Below are 24557 nucleotides of genomic sequence, written 5' to 3' on the forward strand. Positions count from 1 at the left end.
TTCTTTTCTTTCTTTCTTTCTTTCTTTCTTTCTTTTCTTTCTTTCTCTTTCTTTCTTCCTTCCTTCCTTCCTTCTTTTTTTTTTTTTTTTTTTTTTTAAGAGAGAGAGAACAGGGGAGGGGCAGACAGAGAGAGGGAGAGAGAAATCCTAAGCAGACTCCATGCTCAGGGTAGAGTCCAATGAGGAGCTGGATCTCACAACTCTGGGGTCATGACCTGAGCTGAAATCAAGAATTTGTTGCTTAACCCATTGAGCCACCCAGGTGCCCCACACATTCATTTCTTGAACAGTTTTTTTTTTTTTTTCATATTTGTGAAGTTACTTCTATGGACCAAGCATTGTCCTTGGAACAGAGAATACTAAGTGAAAAAAATGGTGGACAATGGTACCTGGAGCTCACATTCTATCTTGTATGTGAGAGGGTAGGGAAGAGACAACAGTAGATAAATAAAATAAATGATATCCTGGAATATTAGAAAGTAGCAGTTGTTATGGAGGAAAATGCAGCAGAGCTGAAGACAAGGAGATAGGAAACCCAAGGGTGAAGGAGGAGTACTTATAATATTTAAAAAGAGGAAAAAGAAGGCCTTAAGGAAATAATATTTTTGTCAAGTCTTATCGAAGGAAAGGAGTACCCCTTCCAGATGTCTGGGGAAAGTGCATTTGATCGAAAGGCCCTCAGGCAGACCATGTAGGAACAGAGAAAGGGGACAATAAGATTACACCAGGTTGGAGTTACAAGGAATTGAGGGAAGTGCACGCAGCAGAACTGAAGACATGTGAGAGAGAATAATGAATATATTTGTGATTTCCTGTGGAATTTATCTTGATAAGGAGAGGGTTAAATAGATAAGACTGAAGCCACAGGAAATGTTGGTGGTACTCATGGACTGACAGTCCCTGTGAGGTTGAAAGATTATCAGAATCTTGTGCCAGAAGCAGTTAGCTTATAAGAAGGGGTATGGCAGTCAGAGAGGGAGATAATCGAAATTGAGTGCATGGAAGGGTTCTAGATTTGGTAATGGGTAGTTCTAGGAGCATGTTCAGTGAGTGACTGACTGAGGTTGGTGTGAAGAGGACAAACAGGAAAAGAACATTAGAGGAAGGAAGTTCATGGAAATATGATGCCAGGGTGTTGGTGTGATGCTAACTGTGGAGACAGTAGTCATTAGGCACTAAGACAGGAGTGGTGGTGAAGAATGTGATAATAAGACAGGAGTGAAAAACCTTGAATAAAGGACAGAGATGATGTGAGGTGTGTGTAGATGACTAAAAGGACAGACTGTGGCTGTGTAGTCAAATTGGCAAAGACTCAGTGCTGGGAGTATTCATAGAAGACAGAGGAAGAACAACTTGGAAGTGGAAATAGGAAACAAGAAAGACTCCTAGCTCATCTCAAGGCTCATTGCTATAGGAGGAAAAAAGTGACTACAATGTAAAAAGGTTACAGGGGAACAAAAAAAAAAAGAAAAAAGAAAAGAAAAAAAAGAAAAGAAAAAGAAAAGAAAAGAAAGAAAAGAAAAAAAAAGAAAAAAGAAAAAAGAAAAGAAAAGAAAAGGCTACAAGGGAATTAATGTGAAGGAGAGGTCAGGTTTGGGCTTGTTGAAAAAAGTAAGGAAAACTCACAAAGGATGGGGATATAGGGCTTTCTGCTGTTGTCTAACTGCTTGAAAAGGCAAGAGAGACTTTTAGAAATGTTATGGAAAATGAGGATATAAGAAAGGATGAAAAAAAACCAGGAGGAAATTAGAATGCAGGATGGAGATACTAACCTAGAAATGTGTATCTTCTTCAGGTGTATGACAGAAGTAGGGATGGAGGGATAGTAAAATCATTTGCACTAATTTAAAGGTAGATAGTATTGGCACAGATGTGAGTGTTAAAGGTAGAGACAGATAGATAGGTGCCTGGGAAATTCACTTCCAATGTAAGAACTGTATGAGTAAAACTGTGAACAGAGTATGTAGGGCTGTAGCTAGTCCATTAAGGTTCAAGGTCTGGAAAAAGATGGTCTAATTTGCATATAGGCCACCCTCTTTGTCAGTAGTAATATATAGTGGAGGCACCTCATAAAATATTAAACAGAAGCCACAGGTCAAACATATGCATGGTATTATGAATAGCTACCAACATTAGAGTATTTAGTGAAAATAGTAAGAATAGAATAAAATGTTAACTAATACTATTTCTGTAAAATAAAAATATATACCTACAAAGCAACAACACAGAGAAGTAAACATAAGAAAACTGTTCATGACTTTGAGATAAGAAATCTTAGTAATGACATAAGAAACATAAAATAATCCATCAGGCTTCAACAAAATGGAAATTTCTACTTTTCAAAAAAACTGATAAGAAAATTTTAAAAGTAAGCCAATTTATTGGAAATATGTACATGTGATATAGGACTTGCAGAATACACAATAAGCTATTATATCTCAATAAAAAACAATTAACTTAAAAAATGACAAAAGACTTGACCAGATGTCACAAAAGAAGATGTATGAATAGCCAATAAGTACATGATAGATGATCAACATCAAAGCCATCAGGTAAATGCAAATTTTATTATTTATTTATTTATTTTTATTTATTTATTTATTTATTTATTTATTTATTTATTTATTTATTTATTTTTAATTCATGAGAGACACACAGAGAGAGAGAGGTAGAGACACAGGCAGAGGGAGAAGAAGGCTCCCTGCCAGGAGCCCAATGAGGGACTCGATCCTGGGACTCCAGGATCATGACCTGAACCACAGGCAGATGCTCAACCACTGAGCCACCCAGGCATCCTGGTAAATGCAAATTTTAAAAATATGAGCTATCACTGTGTACCAACTAGAATGGCTACATTAAAAAACCTAAAATACCAATGTGTGGGACCCTCATACATTGCTGTTGAGAGTGTAATATGGTTCAGCCACTTGATATTATCTTAGAAAGTTAAAATACACTTATTAATGACACAAGGATTTCACTCCTAGATATTTACCTAAAATAAATAAAAACATGCATACACCATAAGACTTCTACATTAATGGTCATAGAAACTTTATTGGTCATAATTACAATCCGAAAGGAAACTATCAAAAAGTGAATTGATAAACTTTGGTTTATCTATATAATAGAATACTACTGAGCAATAAGAAGTGACAAGAAAAAACATAAAACAAAAGCCTACTGATACATACAACAAGACGAATGAATCTTAGATGCATCATGTAGGTCAAAGGAAGCCAAACATAAAAGAAACATACAGAATTATTCCACTTACATGATATTCTAGAATGGGCAAAACTAGTCTATAATGACAGAAAAACGGTATCCAGACTAAAAGTCAGGCATATTTCTGAAAAGGGCAAAAAAGGAGTTTCTAGAGTGATTGAAATGTTCTACACCTTGATTATTATGGTGATTATATATTTTATAAAAATTTATTCAACTAAAACTGGATTTAGGTATATCTTGATATGGCTGATTAAGAATAAAAACCTGATCCTTTAGAATAGCAAAATAAACATAAGCAAAATATAGATATACAAATGGGAAAAATATTGCAACTCATATCAAAAGTACTAATCTTTTTTTTTTTTAAGATTTTATATTTTTAAAGATTTTATTTATTCATGAGAGACAGAGAGAGAGAGAGGCAGAGACACAGGCAGAGAGAAGAGCAGGCTCCATGCAGGGAGCCTAATGTGGGACTCGATCCCAGGACTCCAGGATCATGCCCTGGGCTTAAGGCAGGGGCTATACCACTGAGCCACTCAGGGATCCCCAAAAGTACTAATCTTTCTAATGTATAAAGTCTCACTAGAAGTTGTAAAAAAAAAAAGTCTAACAAGGAAAACAAAAAATGGGCACAGAAAATGAAGGACTGATTCACAGAGAAAAGGAAAGAACAAAAGAAAGAAAAGAAAAGGAAAAAAGAAAAAAAAGTGTGTGGTTATTTGGCAGTGGGGTGGAATTAGACTTGGCTTTTAAACATTTATAAATTATTCATCTTCACTGATAATTAGAAAATGTATGTTTAAAGTATCTGGAGATGACACTGTTCAATTTATCAAATTGTCAAAAATCCAAGTTAGAAAACATTTGTCTCAGAAGACTGTGGGTAGATAATCTCAGGCATTTTAGTGGGAGTGTAATTGGTATGTGGCTTTGGAGCATTCTGGAAATATCTATCAAAAATAAAAATGTAGATACCCTTTGAACCAGAAATTCTACTCAGAGGAGCTTTTTCTTAGAGATATATTCACATCTGTGCGAAATAATATGTGTAGGATTATTTATAAACATTAGTTATTATTATTACTACTATCACTAACAAAATTCTAACACAATACAGGAAATTAGAATTCATTAATAGAGCACTGGTTATCTAAGTTCTGGTACATCTATAAAATATTCAAAGAAAATCAGGAAACCCTCATGCTGAATTGGAAAGCTTTCCAAAATACACATTGGCATGAATAAAAGAAAGCATATTACAGTGTGTGCAGATCCCTGTCTTGGAAGGAAAGAAAATAGCAGGAGGTGAAAGAATGTTTTCACAGTATAATTTGTTTATGCTTTTCGGTTTTTGAGCCACATATATGTTGAAGCATTTTAAAAATTAAGTATAGTAATTTAAAATAGTAAGCTAATTGTAAAAATCACTATCTGTAACTCTAAATTAATTACTTTTACAGGTGGACAAAGGCAGTTGTGCTTCATCTCTCATCTTATTTCGGTAAAATATTTACATAATGTGTTTGATGATTCTTAATGATTTGCTCACTTCCCCCATTTAACTAGGCTATGGGTGCTACAAATCCAATTTACACATGTGTTTTGGTTTTTCATAGATTCCAAGGGTATTTTTAGCAGAGATCAGGTAATGTAAACGGCCAATTTCACAAAAAAATATTGTAAGGATTAGTGTAATGAAAACAATTAGTCAGAAACGTATAATTTTATTTCATTTTTGAATAATTGAAAAAAAGCAAACAAAAAAAATGTGTGTACAATATCATCTAAGACCAACGCTCCCCCCCCCAAAAAGAAAACATTAGGCAAATGTTATTTCATCATGTATAAAGACATTTCTGCCCATATTGTTGCTATTCTTTTTCCCTGTTGACAGATGGTCTTATTATTCTGAAATATTGTGGAAACAACAAGCTAAGACATCAGCAATCAACTGAGAATACAAACAGGTTTCTTCTCATTGGTCTCAATCTGCACTTGAAAGCCAAGTGTGGTTTGTTCCCCTCCAGTTCTGCATTTTAATATTTGGGGTTTTAAATTCATCTCATGTGGTATATACTGGACAGGCCATTTGTAACAATAAAAGATTAGGGGGGAATTGTCAACAAGCAGGACTATATTTATATTTGAGCAATCTTTTTGAAAAAATTCAGTATTTCTTTAAAAACACTAACCAATTTAATGTTCGTCGGTCATCTTTGCTAAAGACAAATGTTTGTTTTGCACAAGAAGTCATTAAAACTTACAAATTAATTGCCCATAACCTAAATTCATATAATGCCCCAGCTGGCATGATAAACAGAATTTTCAGATTTTTTTTTTTTTAACCTCTATAGTAGTAAGACTTACTAACCGAGTGTTATTGATTTAGAACAGGTCAGTGTTGCCAACTACAGCATGCTATCTATCACAGTGGGAAGGAATGATCTACAACCCAGCAGTCCCCAGCAATCAATGCAGAAGCTTATAAATTTACATCATTGGCTTCTAAAACACAATTAATTCGTGCATGTTTTCCTAGCAGCAATTAGCAGCAGGCAGGAGTTTTAATGAAATAAAGTTGTGATTCCCACAGGGACTATTTATAATGAACATTACAAAACAACAAGAGCTTCAAACTGTTTACATTAAGAATTGATTAATAACAAAGCCATTAAGCTACATATTAGGTTACATATTGTGCCAATTTAAGGGATACTGCTAATTAAGTAATCATAATCGTTTGCATGTGGCATTTCTAATTAACTTTATATCTCTTTAAGTTTTTCCTTCAGGACCAACAGCATTCGAGTGGCATTAGCAAAAGGAACATTTAGGCCATTTCTTGGAATATTGCTTTCCAATAAAGTAGATTTCTATGAAAACACTTGGTTTAATCAGAGTAAGTGGCTTTTCAGGAGAATTATTTTGGGTTGCACCAAGTTTACTCTTGAGGGAATGAATTAACATTAGGTTAGGGTTAAGTAGGATTTCAAAATGTTTCTATATAAATTAAGTTTGGAAAGTAGTTTTAAAACTTCTGAAAAAGTTAAACACTAGAGCTGTAACGCCTAAAAGGATTATATTGATCTGTTTTTTATGTGTGTTATTTATAGAATGCTATATATGCATCTGGGAGGATTCCTAAAGATTGTTGATCCTGGTAGTAAGGGAGGGCTTGAAAGACTTTTTTTCAGTATCTGCGTCATAGGAAATGATATCTCTGCACTAGTCCCACCATCGCAAATAAATTTTGTGACCTATCCCTATTCAAACTAATTTCAATCTATTTTTTTATCACCAAACAGTAGCTTCTATAACTAGCTTATTTTTTTTCTTTTCTCTATTAAATATTTATTTAAATCCTAGTTAAAGTGTACAATATAGCAATCTCACACTTACATACAAAAGCCAGTGTTCATCACAAGGGCACTCCTTAATCCTCATCACCTATTTCACCCAAACCCCACCCACCTCCCCTCTGGTAACCATCCATGTTTTGGTGTGTTGTTCTCTATAGTTAAGAGAGCATGTTTTGGGGCACCTGGGTGGCTCAGTCGGTTAATGCCCAACTCTTGAGTTCAGCTCAAATGTGAGATTGAGCCTGCATCCAGCTGGCTCCTTGCTCAGTGGGGGGGTCTGCTTGAGGATCTTACTCCCCTTCTCCATCTGCCCCTTTCCTCCTCTTAGTCTCTCTCAAATAAGTCTTTTTTTTTTTTTTAAGTGTATTTATTGGTTCTCCTCTTTCTCTCTCTTTTTTTTTTCCCTATGATTATTTGTTTTGTCTTTTAAATTCCACATATGGGTGAAGTCATATGCTATTTGTCTTTCTCTACTGACTTACTTTGTATGAGTAGCTTAATTTTTAACAGCCTAAAAATTTCATATTACTAGTTCTTAAATGTATCAATCATAGAGCATTTTACACTGAGTAACACATTCTAGCCTTCTTTTTACCGTAAACTATAAGGGTAGATTTGATTGTTAACATTATCAATTCCCAGATAAAATGAATTTTCTTGTTCTTGACCAAGCCTTCTTCTTATCATGCTGCACATCTGCATGGAAATGCCTGGACTTTTACTAACAATCCACTGACGGTTCAATTATAATAACTGCAAGACACTGAATGCTTGCTATGTTCACAGTTCTGTGCCAAGACTTAACACGGAAATATTTTGACTAATGCTTAATCTTGTAAAATAGATTTTACCATCATCAGGAGAAAACGGAGAGTGAAATGCTAAGTAATTTTGCTAACTCCGAGAACTAGCAAATGGCAAAGCCAGAATGCAAGCCCAGATGTGCCTAACTCCAAAGAAGTAACAGCTACATCAAACTCCATCTCCAGTTAACCCTATTGCTTCAACTCTTGAAGGACCTGCAGCCATCATCTTCCTATTTATTGACAATAGTGAAGATTCTTTTGAGTATCTAACAAACCATATCTTTTTTATTTGCCACTCATTTTGAACCTTGCATGGGCTCTGTTTCTGTCAAAAGAACATAATAGAAGCAATGCTGTACCAGTTTAAGGGACCACTTCCTCTCTTTTGGAATTTCTCTTTGGGAGTTCTAGACTGACATATAACAATTCTGAGTACCTTGAGACCGCTCTGCTGGCTAGGTCTCAAGTAAGCCTACCGTTCAACAGTTTCAACTGAGCCCAGGCTTTCAGCTATTACCATCAAAGATTCCAACGGTGATTGAAGCTGTTTCAGACCCTCCAGACAAGGCTATCTAAATGTTTGATTCTACCAAATGACCTCTGTGCAAGCCAGGGAGTAGAAAAAAAACACCGAGCTACACTCTGTCCAAATTTCTGACCTACACAATTGTGAGGTATCATAAACTATACCTGATTTGGTTGGGAAGATCTGAGCTGGATGCTATAATGATATGACACCTTTGGGGGCATCAGTTGGGTGAGTTTATTTTGCATGGAGGAGAGTTGTTTATTGAAAGGATCCACTAATAAAGGTTCTTATTAAGAACTCTTATCTCTCCGTGTCATTCAAAAAGTAATGATTGGTGATGTTATAATATTCCCATAGAATAAAAGGGTTAAAAATACCAATAGGAAACTTATCTTTTTGTTTTGTTTTGTTTTGTTTATGAGTTTTTTGGCTTGTTTTGGTGTGTTGTTAACACATTCAAACTCTTGAAAAGGGCTCAGATATGTAGACTTCAATTACAAAATAGCTCTGAGAGCTCCTGAAGGAGAAGGTCGGGGTGAAAGAACACAGAGGAAGAAAAATAAAGCAAAGCATATTTTACTCTTTATTTAGTGGAATATTTCCCACATTTTATGATGTGTTTCTGCATTGCTCTACAATAATAAGGCTATTTGCATTAAATCATGCCAGTTATGCCAAAAATAAAGTCACGACACAAGTAGTAAGAAATAAGTATCTAGAAGTATAGCTTGCTATTCTTAATTTTGCATTATATTTGTCTGTGATTTTCAAGAAGAAAATTAATATCTATCATTTTATTTTAACTTTTTTTTAAAGATTTTATTTATTTATTCACGAAAGACACACACAGAGAGAGACAAAGACACAGGGAGAGGAAGAAGCAGGCTCCATGCAGGGAGCCCGATGTGGGACTTGCCCTAGAAATCTAGGATCATGCCCTGAGCCAAAGGCTCAACCACTGAGCTCAACCACTGAGCCACTCAGGCATCCCTAATTTTAACTTCTATATAAAAAACATTCAATAATGTTTGTCATATTCATTTTAGCATAAGATTAATATCAGAATTTGGTTTTAAGTGATATTTTCAAGATTGAAGTATTTGTTTCTTCATGTTGAAAGTATAGTAGGAAAAATGTTCATTAGCATATTGCTATCGCTTATGCAGATTTTTTTTCTTTTACATTTTTAAGAGACATATAAAATTCAAGAAGCCAAGAAAAATCTGGGAAAAGTCACGAACATCAGAATTTCCACATGTACTCAACGTTTAATGAGCCAAAGTCTAAGTAATTAAGTACAAAAGGAGTAAATCATGGAACTGTTCATTATAGTATGCTATTCCCCACCCAAACCTTCTCATGTCTTTAGACTGCTTTAAATTTTCTATGTATATGAAAATACACATATACATAAATTTCTAGTTTATGAAATTGTAGTTTCGGATTGCCCGGTTTCCGCTAAATACATATTCAGGTACATAATTATTACATTTAAGAACACTTCTGCAAAATAAATTAAAATGCAGAGGGTCTTTTAAATAGGTCTGGTACCAATCCCTGTGTATGTGGTGGGGAGGAGGTGGGTTCCCACTTGGAGAAGCAATTCTCAGACACCAACTAGGCAGCCTAGGATTTAACTAATTCTGACACTACCTACCCAGAAAGATCCTCGGATTCCACAGGTTAAATGTTTCATCCTACAAATCCCCCGCTGTCCCCACCCCATCTTCAGATAGCAGTCACAAGTCCAGTTGGTTACCTGCACTTCTGGCAAACTGGTTGTGAATCAGAGGTTCCCAAGACCCTCTCCTCCGGTTCCATTAATTTGCTAGAGCAGTTTACAGAACGAAGAGACATGTTTTACTTACTAGATTACTGGTTGATTATAAGAGGATATAACTCAGGGGCAGCCAGATCTTAGAGACACGGAGAGCAAGGCATGGGGAAAGGGTGCAGAGCTCCCATTCCTCTCCAGCTCTCCAGGTGCACTGCTCTCTCCAAATTTCCATGTGTTCACCAACCTAGATGCTCCTGAAACCTTGTCCTTGTGGGTTTTTATGGAAGCTTCATTACATAGGCATGACTGATTAAGTTATTAACCATTGGTGGTTAAGTCAACCTCCAGCTTCTACCCCTACCTGGAGGTTAAGGGGGTCCTAAAAATTTCCAACCCTCTCATCACAGGATTGGTTCCAAGGGCAACTCATCCTTAGGTGACCTAAGGGCTTCCCAGAAGTCACCTCATTAACATAAAAAAGGACCCTTTTATCTCTCCTATCACAGGAAATTCCAAGAGTTTTAGGAGCTCTGTGCCAGCAACAGTGGAAGACTGAATATAGTTCTTATTATAAATAAAAATATCACAACTTTTTATTATAATTATGCATGGTATTCTGGGTTATAAATCATATTTCCACCAAGTCAAAAGAAAGCAGCAAGAGACCTTTAGTAAAATGCCTATGTTTACAATAGTTTGGGAGGTGAGTAGATACAACAATTAAATTTAAACTTTCTCCCGACTTTATGATAAACCACGTTCCTGCACAAACTCCAGAATGGAGAGTTTACCTTAGGGAAAAACAAAACAAAACAAAACAAAACATAAAAAATATATAACTTTGTAGAAACTAGAAACTGCTGGAATTATGTATTGAAGGGAAGCAAAATATACCACTTTGACATATTGATTATTTTGAATTAAAGTTACTTAAGAAACAGCAAATGCAAGAAGGACACTCTGACCCCCACTATGTCCCTCCGAAAGCAGGAAATAAATCTTTCATGTGAAAGGTACCCTCCCTGTACCAGAAAGGTAGAAAGCATCCTCATCACCAGAGAGAGGAAATTTAAGGCCTAGAAGGTTGTATAAACAAAGCTTGTTACTTTCTCACTAATTTACTACCCCAAACCCACACTTCTTTATCTTGTTCATTCTTCACAAATTTATCGTTTCTTTGTCCAAAAGGTATAAAAGCTGCCTGCTTTGGTCATTTTTTTCAGTCTCATATTTTTAGGGGCTCCTATACATAAGAGATTAAATTTGTTTTTCTCCTGTTAATCTGTTTTATGTCAATTTAATTAATAGACCAGCCAAATAACCTAGAAGGGAAGAAACAAAAAGTTTTCCTCCCTCACAGTGTATTATTAGACTCATGGCAAGCATCAGGACCGTATTGCACAACTGCATTTTCAGGAGATATTCAATTATAATTTACCAGAGGGGAAGCAGATGGAGAGAGGCCTACATTTCTATCATAGAAAAAGTATTTGGAAGGCCACCTTGTTACTGTTTTGTTTTGTGTAGCCATAATTGGAAGATTATATACTTTACAAAGACGTATTTCTTAGATTTTAGGTGTGCCTTATTTATGTAGTAAGTATATTTCTTAAAATTTTCCTATGAAACAATTGAGAATTTTGTCACTTAAAACTTATTTTAGATATTCCAGAAGACATTACTATTTACATAAAACCTACTTTATAGGTTGGTAATGTCTATACAGTTACCTTATATATATATTGAATCTCCTTCTCATAGTTTTATAGCTTATTTTTTAATGTGCCTTCAGCTCTTTAAGTTAAAACACAAAAGTTATACTGATGTTTTCTGTAACCTGGTTATAAACTTGTGAATACTAATTTGGACATCTTACAAGATGCACTGCCCATTATACCTCTGAACTATTTCAATCAGTCCTGTGTGCTGATGACCCCTAGATCCGATCTCCAAATCCCATCTCCCCATAATATGCAAACCTCTATTTCTAGCTGGCCTCTATCCATCTTCAAGGGGATATCTTGAAGCGATCTCACATTTAACACAAGCAATATTAAACCCATTTTATCATTTCACATACCTTTTCTTGATCTTCTCTTACACACTCTCTTTCATTCTTATCAACACTGGTTCAGTCTACTATATGGTAATTTTCTTTCCCATCTGAGTGATAGCAGTAGCTTTTTATCCAACTCTCCTGTCCATCCATTATTGCCATCAAAATTCTGTTCTTGTACCCCACATCCTTTAGCCACTTTAAACACATTCTCAATCCTAAGCAAGCTTCTGTGTCTTTAAGCAAAGGTTTTTGGAGTGACCAATCCCTCCTGCCTTCCAGGAAATATCATCATTTAAGATTCAACTCATTTTTCATATCAGTACAGCATTTCCTAAAAGGGGGCTAAAATTAATCACCTACTCCCTGGTATTCTCAGTGAATTTAACATATATAATCTGTATAATACTTAGTGTCTGTTAGGTAGTAAGGACTCAAAAATGGTAGTTGTTTTTATGAATTTTATTAAAATGATCTTTGCATGTGTTTGTCTCTTAACCTCCTGAGGGCACAAATTTTATTCTGTTATTTATTTTATTACAACTCTAAGCATACACTTGGCATTTAGTGGGAGAAGCTGTGCATCTACATTCAGTAAATATTACCCTGACTAGGGCTGTAATTTAGAGTTAAAAGTGTTATTTATAATTATTGTCAATAAGAACATACTTTCTAATAGTGATTAGAAAATACTGGTTGATGTGTTTTAATAGTATTATTACTATTACAAACAGGAGAAATATAATTCTGAAAGCTTTAAGTAATGAGTAAACATATGGATATATATATTATATATATATGGAGTTATATTAATATAAATATCTTAAAGTAAGAGAGTTCACACACAAAGTGATGGAATAGTTTCCCATCTCTGAGTTAAATACAATGAATTACCTTTCAAAAATTAGTCATTTTTTTCTCCCAGGTATGTCTGCAAAAATTACATTACTTTTGGGATCTCAACAAATTTGCTTTCAACAAAATATGCTTATAGCTTCTCCAGAAGTATGAGAACAAAACATATTTAAATGGTTGTTACAGCATTGCCCTTGGTTACATCTTTTATCTAGGATATCTGATTTTATTCTGTAGGCCTGCGGCTGAACTGTAAATTATTTTTGTTCTCCTGCGAGAGGATCTCACCATTCCATCAACGATTCAGTTCTGTGTGCAGACTAAAAGGGAAATAAGATATAATGAAATACCCTTAAGGAAAAATTATAGGTGTACTGTAGGTCCGTAGTTGTTCAATATTCTACAGATACAGCACTCTGAAAGACATTATCCCAGTTGTTTAGGTGTGAATAGCATTCCATGGGTGAGGGAATACACATGAAAATGAGAAATGTTCTCATTAATGGTATTATCATTAAATCTTAAAGTGGTTACAACACATAACAGTATATGACTAGATGTTGACGTGTTGGGCAGAACTACTTATTATGAAATACAGAGAATCAGAATGTCCTCTCATTGAGGACACATTAATTCGCCGTTTACGAAATTACAATCAGTCACCATAATCATCATTCTCATCATTAGAACACATATATTCCATATTGCTCTTCTGGGCACTGTACAAATTAGGTTAAAAGTCAACTTAGAAGTTGTTTGCAAATGTGTATTTTATATCATCTGTTGGTTGATTGCTCTCCAATGGCTATTTTTTTATCTATATATCTACCTCTTTATATTCGTATTTTTTATTTGAGCTATCTATGCCCAAGTATTTCAAGATAACAAGAGTTATATTAATCTAAAGAGATTCACACATAAAAATCTTAATTGAGGGTAGCCCGGGTGGCTCAGCGGTTTAGCACTGCCTTCAGCCCAGGCCATGATCCTGGAGACCCGGGATTGAGTCCTACGTCGGGCTCCCTGCATGGAGCCTGCTTCTCCCTCTCCCTGTGTCTCTGCCTCTCTCTCTTTGTGTATGTGCCTTTCATGAAAATACATAAATAAAATCTTAAAATTTCTTTTTTAATCAAGTGCTCTGAAGAAAATAGGATTAAATTATTACTGTATTAGTAATAAGATTTGCAAACTCACTTTTATGATTTTCTGTGTTCAGGTTACATTATGCACTACTAAGGAAGTGAGAGCAGCACGGAACAATAAAGTAGCTACTAGTCACACGAGGCTATTGAGCACCTGAAATTGGCTAGTATGATTTATAGCATGCTATAAGTGTAAAATGTACACTGGATTTTATAGACTTAGTATGAAAAATAAAAAAATAACACATGACATGAATCTTTTTTTATATTAATTACATACTGAAAATATTAATTTTGTCTAAATGGTTAAAATAGATAATTATTAAAGGTAATTTTATTTCTTCTTACTTGTTTGGACTGCTAGAAAATCTAGAAGTCTGTAGTTCACATTACATTTATATCCAACTGCACTGGGTTAGAATGTTTGAAATTCATGTAGCTAGGGTCAGGTAAGTTTCAAAGAAAAATGGAGGAGATTTAGTAAAAGATATATTAAATTAATTCTGTTATCTTCTAAATGACATCCACTGTGTGAAAACTACCTTAAGATTAGACTTACAGGAGCTGTTCTGATACTGTTATTTGTGATAAAATAAAAGTGACAGCCACAGTTCCCCTGTGTACTGGGGAACTGTGACCATTACTTCTGGAGTTCAGATAAAGCCACATTTCCAGGCTATGGGATTCTCTCTTGTGCTGGAATACTGCCTATGTTTACTTGAGTCCAAAACTTATTTGAAAAACTGGGCTTCTAAGATAAATAAGCACTCTTTATGGCCAAATGATCTTGATAAATTGATTCTAGAATTCATTAATATTCTATCTTTAAAGGACGCCAGGAAATAAGATATCGATGAGGAACAGATGAATAGCAAGCTCTGTTATCTTTACCTTTCACATTTCTTATTTCCAGCCTATTTTCCCATATCTGTTTATATATGTGGTTGTAATGAGAATTTATGACATAAGAAGTTTTCTTTTTCTAATTTTCAAACCATATATATACACCATATATTTTCACATCGAGACTTAAGACATATAGTACGTATTGCATTCTTTGTTACTTGTGGCAGAATGACATCAGTCATGTTAATTCACTGTGATGATTCTAGATGGCATATTTTTATATGCCATCTTTGTCATACTTTGGTTTCTCATTTAAAAATAAAAAATAAATGATAAGACGAAATTCTACATAATACAGAATTCTAAAAATACTTGTTAAAGCATTTATTGTACTATATCTTACTGAATGCAATACCATATCCAGTCTACATCATGTGTCTAATTACTTATTAAGGACTGTAAGCTGGGAAAATGTTCATTACTATTAAATTATCAAGGATGTGATGGTTACTAACAGAATGACTACCTACAAGTTATGAATTATGAGTTTTAAAAAACAATTATTTGGCCTAAATAGAACTTACCAAGTTAACCAGTTTTAACTATTGGAGTACAACATGCTGTTTGTCTCAGCCAAGTAGATGCAAAAAGGAATAGCACAAGACACTTCAAGGGAAAGAAATTGTAGTGATCTTCCCCACCTAGGGCAGATCTTGGATGAAAATGCAAAGTAAATATATTTAGACCTTTTTGACTGACCCCTTTTATTTATTTATTTAAAGATTTTACTTGGGATCCCTGGGTGGCGCGGTGGTTTGGCGCCTGCCTTTGGCCCGGGGCGCGATCCTGGGGACCCGGGATCGAATCCCACGTCGGGCTCCCGGTGCATGGAGCCTGCTTCTCCCTCTGCCTGTGTCTCTGCCTCTCTCTCTCTCTCTGTGACTATCATAAATAAATTTAAAAAATTAAAAAAAAAAGATTTCATTTATTCATGAGAGACACAGAGAGAGAGAGAGAGTGAAGCAGAGAGAGAAGCAGGCTCCATGCAGGGAGCCTGATGTGGGACTGGATCCCAGGTCTCCAGGATCAGGCCCTGGGCTGAAGGCAGTGCTAAACTGCTGAGCCACCCAGGCTGCCCTTGATGGGCCCCTTATAGCAAATCTCCAGCTAAGGGAGGGATTCCCAGCTCTGGCTGCATATTACAACCTACCAGGAAAGACTTCAACACATAAGGCTGTTTGGCCCAACTGAAATGGATTCAATCAATATCTGGTCCAGAAAAAGGGCACACCTCTGTATGGTTTAAAAGTTCCCCGGGGGGGGGGGGGGGAGGTCTCCAGGTGGTTCTAGTGTGGACCAATTACAGAACCCCTAATTGAAGACAACCAGAAACCCCATATTCCCTGTTTACCAATATTCTGTTACTGAAGCCTGAAGCCTCTACATTTCAAATGAAGCTAATACCCTGCACCTTGCCCTGCTAATTTCTCACTGCTAAAAGTCACTACTAATTTGTTTCATATTTTCAAAGCCTCATTAGGTTACTGGCCTGCTAATTACATATCCCAAATCATAATAAACCACTAATAGATGAAAATGATTTAATGTGTGCTACCTTTCTAATTAATGAATTTGCTTTTTAACCTAGTATTTAGCATATCCTAAGGCATGAATGGATAAATAAAATATGAATTTTTGGCATTCTCAACTCTATAGAAATACTTTAACTCTGGTGGGACATTCAACTTTCCTTAAGTATTTCTACATGATATTTTTTTTTAAAGATTTTATTTATTCATTCATGAGAGACACAGAAAGAGAAGCAGAGATATAGGCAGGGGGAGAAGCAGGCCCACTGCTGGGAACCTGATGCAGGACTTGATCCCAGGATCCCAGGATCATGACCCAAGCCAAATGCAAAGACTAAACCACTGAGCCACTCAGGTGCCCATCTACATGATTTAAATGGGAGCTCGCTATCCTGCTCCCATTATTAAGGAAGGAGATTGCAGGATGAATATGAAGTGAAAATATTTAAGGAAAATATCATGAAAGGTAAGGAAGTTGAGGATTCAAGTAATATAATATGGGAATCTATGCTTTTTTAAGGATTTTCTCATAGTTATTCTATTACTAAAGTGGAATTGTTAGGAAGAGTGGGTATTTTAAAGAGAATCAGTGATGGTTGATATAATGACAGAAGTTTTTGCTCACTGCTAAGGATGACTGAAAAAGGAAGTATGGATATAATTAATTAATTAGAAATAATAATAATAATAATTAATTAATTAGGATGTTTCCATCAGTGCTAAGGAAGGAGATTGGCCATTTATTGTATCATTGCAGTTATTGTATCATTGCAGTTACATGAGACTAAAGTTAATATGAACCAAGTTTAGAGACACCTATCACTAAAAATTTTTTCAGAGGTGAAATGGTGATGTGATTAAGAAACTGGGAAAAAGTTATAGTCTCTGGTTTCAAATACAAGGGTCAATCATTTATTATTGTTGCTGCTGCTGCTGCTGCTGTTGTTATTGTTATTTTTTAGAGAGGGAAGGAGGAAGCCCAGAGGGGAGGGAGAGTGAGAATCTTAAGCAGATGACCTGCTGAGTGTGGAGCCTGACAAGAGGCTCAATCTCACTGCCCTGAGATCATGACCTGAGCCAAAATCAAGGTCAGTGATGCAACCAACTGAGCCGCCAGGTGTCCCCAATCATTTTTTATTGTTTGACCTTGAACAAGTGCCTCACGTTGTTTGGCTGTAAAATAGGGATTGTGTTTATCTTTACCTCATCAGTTTGTATTTAGGAGAGAGGAGTTTAAATGGGTTAGTAGTGTAAGTAAAATCCTTAAAAAGCACATGGACACAGTAATATATATAGATATTAACTATTATTATTACTAAAAATGTGCAAAGCTACATATGTTTCTAGTTTATATACAATTATATCTATACATGCTGTCATGGTTCCAATTACCAATCTCTTACTCCCAAGAATTTACAAGTTTTTACAATTCAGAATGTCTCGGGCCCTTTTTTTTCCTGGCCTGTAATAAGACATTGCAGTATTTCGTAAACTAGGTTGAATCACTGCACTTTGTCTCATTGTATTGATCTGATATTTTCTATTGAATTGTTACACAATGTCTCTGTCTCTCTGGATGACCTACCTGTCAACCTTTGAAAGTCTTGTTACTATAACTTATTCAATGTCTAATCCATGAAGTTAAGTGTTTACTGCTGGTATTTTTATATCTACTTTATATTAATCCTTTAAAATACCCATTTGGGTAAGTATATTCCCCTGTTGGAGATGAGAAAACTTGGCCTTAAATGTTACATAATTAACTCCAAATCATTCAGCTCATTAAATATCTGAGTAAGAATTCAAACTCAGACATAGATGTTTATGCTCTCATAAACCAAAGTTTATGCCCTGTTGCCCCTGATTTCTTCTTGGTGCTCTAATTTCTTTTTTCTTTAAGATGTTATTTATTTATTTATTTATTTATTTATTTATTTATTTATTTATTCATTCATTCATTCATTCATTCATTCATTCATTTATTCATTCATTCATTCATTTATTTATTCATTCATTCATTCATTCATTCATTCATTTAAAGTGAGAGCAATGGGGAGGGGCAGAGGGAGAGACAGAATCTCAAGCAGACTCCCCACTGAGCATGAATCTCCACCTGGGGCCCTATCTCAAGACCCTGAGACCCTGACCTGAGGCAAAATCAAGAGTCAGCTGCTTAACTGACTGAGCCACCCAAGTATCTCTTGGTGCTCTAATTTCTAGCCACATATTTTAGTTTATTTTCTTTCTTAAACAGATTATTAGCCTTCACCTTTAACTTCAAGGATGAATTGGTATACAAGTTTTATTTAGACAAATACACAGATTGGCTTATAATAATATTTTATTTCATTTAGAAATGTTATTCTCTTATTATTGGTCTGTACCATGATGTAGATCATGAAGCTATAGCAATTTAGTGAACAAGAATTGTTCATAGAGAACTGGCAAGGGTTTCTGAGAAAACCACTTTGGTTAAGAGATGTTTAGAGCAAGAAAAGACTTCCTGTTCTCTTGAGATACATGAATGTATGAAGGCTTATTTCGAACTGTTATTATCATTTTCTATCTGCTTTAAAGGTGACATATTATACTGGTTCAGGCCAAAACTCTGAGACCAGCCTGCCTGGCTAGGTTAATCTTAGAGAGGTCACTGATGATGTGATCGTCAAGTGTGAATATCCAGCTACCAATCTCAAGTGAGGATTCCTACCTCATGGAGAACAGCCAGCCACCAGAAGTAGGAGCTTGCACACTGGCTCACTGCATCTTCTATTTGTTCAGAGTCCCAGAGGAGGACTCAACACACAAAGCATTGGTTGAGATATTTTACTCACAGAAAGCAGAAGAGACACAACAGAATGAGATTGGTATTTGCTGGTGTGTGCTGATCTACCACAGCTGGTAGGTCTCTCCCAATGCACACACCCTTCTCATGCTGTAGGGGAAGATTCCATTTCCTTCCATCTAGGGCACTGGACAGGTGACATATGATACTCTTAAGTTATACAAGGAAGCTCACTGAGTATCCAGAACAGAATGTTTTCTCTTAATAAGAATAAGAATATGGACCAATGATATAGTTCAGGACATGGCTTCCATATTGGGGAATATTCCAGGGCCAGGGCACTGATGGGGCAAGCCCAGTGAAGGGCAACAGGTATGCAATAGCTGCTTCCCCAGCAGTGATTATAGTCAAATTACATAAACTCCATATCACAAATTGGGGGTCATGATAATTTCACCCTCATAAAGTATTGGGAGGATTAGATAAGTTAATATATGAAAAATGCCAAGAACAGGGCCTGGCATATACTAAGCATTCCATTGAGTATTAACAATATTTGTCCAGCTGTGACAATTTTAGAATACGACTATTGTTTGGTGCCTCTCTGTGGGTGCTGTGCTTAAACTCCATTCCCTTTGTATCTTGGTGGGCTTGTGACTGCTTCAGTCAATAGAGTATTTCTGAAGTGACACAATGTCATGTCCTAAATGAAGTCATTAAGTGACCATGCAGCCTCTGCTTTTTTTATGGGAACATTCACTCTTGGAGCTTCATGAAAAAAGTCTTTCTAGATTAAGATTATCATGCCAGAGAAGTCTCACAGAAAGACCATGTAAAGATGCCTGGATACTACATAGAGCAAGAGAATGATGCTCAATGCCTTCCCGCCCCACCATCCCGACATGGTCAAGTCTTCCCAGCAGAAGCCCCAGACATGAACCAAAGATTTTCTACTCTCCCCTGCCATCTCTAAATTACTGACTCACAGAATTTGCAACCATAATAAATTATTGTTTTATACCACTGAATTTTAGATGGTTTGTTACACAGCAAATGGCAACCAGAATATAAGCCTCTTTATTTTTGTAGCATATATTAGAATCACAGGTTTTGCCTTATAATTGGGAATATTATTTTGCCTTATTACCTTTATAACTACTGTCTTTCCAATGGTTCCCTTCTAACTCAAACCAATTGAATCCAACTCAATTCAAACCAATAACCTGAGTTCTTGGTTTTTGCTCTCTGATTACCAAACACTTTAATTCAAAAAAAAAAAATTACAAAACTACTACAATTTGACAGTTGCCAATCTTTCCACAACTCCTTCAGTGCTACTTACATTCTTTCCTGCATGAGGCAAGTCAATCATTTCTCCTTATGTATTTTTCTCCATCTTGCTTTTCTCCTGAATAGATCGATCTGCCAACGTCCTATTACCCTACACTTTCTGATCTTAGATGATCTTGGCTCCTCTTTCATGGAAAAATCATGGTAGGAATCCTGTCTTTTTCTCTGCTGTCTTCTGAAAAGTGATTGTCATCTCTAGCTAATTGATCTTCTATTTTCCGTCCTCCACTTTTCTTTCTTTATTCTCTCTTCATCCTAACTTAGTGAAAAGGTAATAGTCTTCCTCCCATCTAAGGCTAATCCCAATGCCTTAAATTTATATGATACCTCTTCTTGTTGCCTTGGAGCACATGCTCCAGTAATGATCTATTCCCTCACCAATATTTTCAAATTTTATCATCTAAATCTTTTTTTGTGTACTGATATGGTCATGTTTAAATGTCTCCTATTCAGGCAAAAGAAATCATTCTATGCTGATTTTGATGAGTTAATCTTTTAACTTGTCTTTTGTATTCTTTTGCATTTCTTGAATTTTTCTAGTGTATACATGCTATACATAACAGAAAATATAATAGGGTTAATTTGAATTAACCACTTTTCTAAGTTCTAGGCATGGGTATACAATGAAAAAAAACACAGAAATTTTGTTCTCCATTACTTCAACCTCTTTGGACAATATATTAATGCAGACAGCATATTAGATGTCTCAGAACAGCATCATTTGTAAATTTAGTAGCCAAATCTCATTACATGAGACTTCTGGGTTTAGCTCAGATATATAGAGAGCTAGAATGTCATTGTCACCCTTATGACAAGAGAAAAAAAGCTGAACATACTGCAAATTAGATTTTTCTTGAACTCTGGAGAGAACTGGAATGGCAAGGAAAGAAGTTCATCCAAAATCTGGAGAAAAAGCAGCACAAGCAGGGAGAAACAGGACACAGCCATTTGTTTACTTGAGTTAGATGCCACCAAATGCCATATAAGTCAGTGAAAATATTAAGCTAGACATTTTTAATTAATTGCAAAAGGCTGAGTAGGCTTAATGTTAGACTATAAAGCCCCTGAGGGCCACAGACATAAGATAGTCGTGTCCCTTTTGCAGAGCATTTTCTCTTGGAGCCCCACGAGGTTCTCAGGGAATATCAGGGAGAAATCTGAATAATGCAAAACAAAACAAAACAAAAACAGAAGAACTTCCTTCATGGTTCTTCCTGGGGTTGAAGAATGATAACCACTGCCAGAACTCCATCCAGACTCCTCTTTCTCTCTCTCTCTTATGAAATAAAATATTTTTTTGTTTTTGTTTTTTTGCAGATCTTTCGGGTAGAAAACAATTAAATTTGTAGATTAGGTGCAGAGGTGGAAATTCATTGCAACCCAAGGTGGAAATGGGTGGCTGCCACCCTTCCCCATCCCAGATGTATCCCCTATCTCATCTAAGGAGCAAAATCCTTAATCTGTAGGAGTTAGGGCCTCAAAATTATAAACTAACAGCATTAGTGGAAAAGTACTGAAGTTAAGGATGAAAACAAAGAATTTTTTAAAAAGTTTCTACTTGGAGAAGGAGCTAGGGAATGCACTAGCTCTAGTTTTGTATCTGGAGAAGAGACAGTATACGTACAAAGGGCACATGGCTGAGGTCAAGGCTCATGGTGTCTGCTTAAGACTGAGGCTGGTCAGAGCATCAAACACCCCACCCAATACCCTACCAACAAGCTAATATACAACTAGTAAAACTAATAGTGGAAGACATCTGGGAGAACTCCAAGACACAGGCTTTCTCTAGGAAGAAGTGCAAAGGACAATTCACAACTAAGTAGAAAGACAAACAAAAGGTATTACTAGAGGAATTTGTAGGCTTGATGCACTGAAGATAACCCAAACCCAGCCCTATATCACAGCCAAGTGACGCTCGTCCCAGGAATGCAAGGCTTGTTCAATATTGAAAAAAAAATGTATTTTATCATATTAATAGACTTACTAAATAAGAAAAAAAAACATTTTATCAACAAATGAAGAATCAAATCATTTGGCAAAATCATACATCTGTCCCTGATTAAAAAAAAAAAAAAAAAAAAAAAAAACATTCCACAAACTAGAAGCAGGATACTTTCTTAATCCAATAAAGAATATCCACAAATCCTACAGCTAACATTATATTAGATACGAGTCTACTTTCTGTCTAAGATCAGGAATAAGACTGGGATGCCTGGGTGGCTCAGCTGTTGAGCGTCTGCCTTTGGCTCAGTGAGTGATCCTTCCTGGGATCCAGGATCGAGTCCCACATCGGGCTCCCTGCATGGAGCCTGCTTCTCCCTCTGCCTGTGTCTCTGCCTCTCTCTCTCTCTCTGTGTGTGTCTCTCATGAATAAATAAATGAAAGCTTAAAAAAAAAAGATCAGGAATAAGGCAAGGATGCCTCCTTTCCCTCCTCATATTCTACATTATGTTGATGTGCTAGTAAGAAATATTTGCAATAAGGCAAAAAGAAAAAGGAAAATAAAGGCCATATAGAATAGACAAAGAGAAGTAAAATACATGATTGTCTATACAGATAGTCACAAAGATTATCTTAAAAAGGGCTCCTAGAGCTTTAAATACATGTAATTCATTTTGTCAATGATTTCTTTGACAATAATGCTTTTTAAAGCTTTTAAAAATTGCAAGCTAACAAAAGCATGTTAATTTGCTCTATGGAGTCGACAATGACTCCCTAAATATTAAAATATACCTCCTAAAGTCCCAGCCAGTTCCTACCACAGTCCCATGGTCTCCTGCCTCTCTTTTCAACATGACAGATGGCGTGTCCTTCATTAGTGTCCTTCATTAGTCAAGGACTGTCTGGCAGGTGGAGTGGCGGTGGCCACCTCCAGGGCCTTTGTAGTGCCCATCAAGCAGGTCAAGCCGCTGCTGCAAGTGCAGCCTGCCAGCAGGCAAATCACACAGAGAAGCAGTATGAGGGCCTTATAGACTGTGTGGTTCAGATTCCCCAAGGACCAGGGAGTCCTGTTCTTCTGGTGTGGTAACTTGGCCAATGTCATCAGATACTTCCTCACTCAGTCTTTCAGTTTTGCCTTCAAAGGTCTTCCTGGGTTGTGTGGACAGGAGAACCTAGTTTGGTCACTATTTTACAGGGAATTTAGCACCAGATGGTGCCACTGGGGGCAGAGCGTTGTGTTTTGTGTATCCTCTTGATTTTGCCCGTACCCATCAAGCAGCTGATGTCAGCAAAGCTGGAACTGAAAGGAAATTCAGCTTGGTGACCACCTGGTTAAGATCTACAAATCCAATAGGATTAAGGGCCTGAACTGGCTTTAATCTGTGCAGGGTATTATCATCTACCCAGCTGCCTACCTTGGTATCTAAAGGGCATGTTTCCAGATCCCAAGAGTACTCACATCTTCATCAACTGAACGATGGCACAATCCACCACAGTGATTGCTGGGCTGACTTCCCGGGGTGGTATGATGATGCAGGTAGAGGGCAAAGGACTGACATCATGTACGCAGGCAGGCTTGACTGCTGGAAGACGATTGCTCATGATGAAGGAGCCAAAGTTTTTTCAAGGGTGCATGGTGCAATGTTTTCAGAGGCATGGGTGGTGCTCTTGCACCTGTCGTGTGATGAAATCTAGAAGTTCAGGCAAGTTATTTCCTAGTTTTCCCCCTGGTGAACAGGCATGTTGTATTATACAATATACCTAAACACTCTTGACAGACTATTGGCTGTCTATTTATCGGTGGTAACTATTTACTGGTTCCAAATGGGAAGCCATAATATCCATCTGATTGGTTTTCTCTTAAAGCCATTTCCATGATGAAGAGACACAATTATATTTTTATTTCAGTCACTCTTGTTTGAAGAAATAAAAAAATGTATGAAATAATACTGCCTTTTAGAAACAATTACTTTTACTTTTTTTCGTAATGAATATTGATCCTTTTTTTTCCAAACAAGGAATAGATTCCAAAATTCTTTGTAACTAATTCATTATAATTCATGATTAGGCTCTAGGAGTATACTTGAACTAAAGATAGTATCACTCCATGAAGATCAACATTTAAAATGAAGATTCTCAACATTTCTATTATTTTTACATAATTTTATTTCAATATAATCTTTTGTTTTAAAGAATGCCCCTAATTTTTCTTATGAACTTTCTCAGAATATTATTGATTTCAGTAATTTCATATCCATTTGTAAACAGATTTGTCTTTGGATTTACTT

The 24557-nt window shown here is 36.1% G+C and overlaps 1 pseudogene; it reads left to right on the forward strand.

Moving 5' to 3' along the window:
* The window catches only part of LOC144319165 (ADP/ATP translocase 2-like), a 144735-nt pseudogene extending 120781 nt beyond the window's left edge, over positions 1 to 23954 (forward strand).
* The last annotated feature ends 603 nt before the right edge of the window (positions 23955 to 24557 follow it).

This window comes from Canis aureus, chromosome 8, assembly GCF_053574225.1.
Source record: "Canis aureus isolate CA01 chromosome 8, VMU_Caureus_v.1.0, whole genome shotgun sequence".
NCBI lineage: Eukaryota > Metazoa > Chordata > Mammalia > Carnivora > Canidae > Canis > Canis aureus.